Source organism: Diadema antillarum, unplaced genomic scaffold (genome assembly GCF_040938485.1).
Source record: "Diadema antillarum isolate AM-2024a unplaced genomic scaffold, OU_Dant_1.0 seq00000684_RagTag, whole genome shotgun sequence".
NCBI classification, from domain to species: Eukaryota; Metazoa; Echinodermata; class Echinoidea; order Diadematoida; family Diadematidae; genus Diadema; species Diadema antillarum.
Genome location: NW_027271589.1, coordinates 443752 through 445721, shown reverse-complemented (window position 1 = coordinate 445721; position 1970 = coordinate 443752).

The following is a 1970-nucleotide window of genomic DNA, read 5'->3' as shown; positions in this document are numbered from 1 at the left end:
CCCCCTTCACTAGCAATCCAGCCTCTTTCCTGAGTGCTCTCACCAGTAGTGTCAGGCACACATCGTCCCACTCTACAGCAGGCTCGGGATCAGGGTCAGGGTCAAAGGTCACTGTGAGGTCATCCAGCAGCACCGCCAGCACCGGCAGCACCATCACTGGCGGTGCCTCCTCTTCCGCCATGAAGATCACCTTCAGCAAGATGTCCACCGGGACCACTCTGACCACCACACAGGCAGGACAGAAGGTACATCCGCAGATCCATGACCTCCATGATGAACCCATACCACTTCTTTAAGAATCTACAGCACGCTTAAAGGGATGGTGTAGTTTTGGTTGAGATGGGACTTCACATTTCCAACATTTCTTGTGAGATGATATGAAACCTCTTATGAAATATGTGAGTGCATTCAATTCTAAGAGGAATTCAAAGTTTAGTTGATGAAAATTGGTTTTGAAATGGGTGAGATATCCAAAAGCAATCGGGTCCTCATAAAAGGTAGGACCCGCCTTTTATTAGGACCACTTTATTTTTGGATATCTCAGCCATTTTAAAACAGATGTTCTTCAGAAATTCTCTTAAAATTGTATGCCTTTTAATATTTTAAAAGTAGTTTCTAATGATCTTGCAAAAAGTTAAAATCTGGACCCCCATCTCAATCAAAACTATACCATCCCTTTAAGATATTAAATGTGCACATGTGTATATACTCGTACATTCAAACAGGCATGCTCCCACACACACATCATCATTTTGCCTGTCGAGGTGGACTGAAATTCCATACAAGGCACAATACAGGGCACTATAAATCCACTTGCCTGCTTGCCCTGTGTAACTCAAACTCACCATTGGGCAAGTAACATGATAAGGCTCTTGTCTATCAATTGTGTAGGAACCATGCCCAAGGCAAGTGAAGGAAATATTTTTTGAAAAACCCTGCAATACATGCAAACATCATATCAGGTGGGAAAATTTAGTCTGAGATTATCAGCAATAAAACCCTCATTGATAGGTCTCAGTGCATGGTACTTCATCTCTTTAACCTTGATCCAAGTGATGCATCAATTTACCTGTTAGTCTAAGCAAACAGTACAGTAGAACTGTTGACTGATGAGAGTTTTAAAGGACAAGTTCACCTTCATAGACATGTGGGTTGAATGAATGCAGCAATATTATAGGAACACATCAGTGAGAGTTTGGGGAAAATCGGACAATCTGTTCAAAAGTTATGAATTTTTGAAGTTTCTGCTCAGTCACGGCTGGATGAGGAGACTACTATAGCTTGTGTTGTCACATGAGTACAACGATATAAAGAAAGTATAAAGAAAATTCAACATATTTTCACTTTTCTCGCATAACAAAAGAACACTCGACTTCTCTCTTTCAGAAGGCAAGGGGAATAATATTTCCCTTAACATACGTCAGTAACGAGTCAAAGAAATGTGCACTTTGTTCAAAAAACGAAGTTTACAAAGTTTTGTGAAACTCTCTTTTTATTTTCCTTATACCGTTGTACGCATGTGACATCATACAGTATAGTAGTTTCCTCATTCAGCAGTGATTGCGCAGATGCTTTAAAAATTCATAACTTCTGAACGGATTGTCAGATTTTCCCCAAACTTTCACTGATGTTTTCTACTAATATTGTTGCATTCACTCAATCCATATAAAGGCTGTCATTTCTGTTGTAAGAGTTTACCCTTCAAAGAATGTCTCATGTAGCATTTCTTTTTAACTCCTCAAAACAATAATGAACAAAATGGTACTACAAATTGTATTCACTCGTTCAATTTAGTAAAAGCCAAAAGGTCTGTATTCGTACACCTCAGAATGCGTGGGCATAATTGAACATACCATGTTTTCACATTTTTCTACTTCCTTGTATGTAATCTTGTTCCATATAATTTTTTTTAAAGTATTCTCCATGTTCACTCCCCCTGTTTCATCAGGTAATCATAGTTTCCAGTGCCA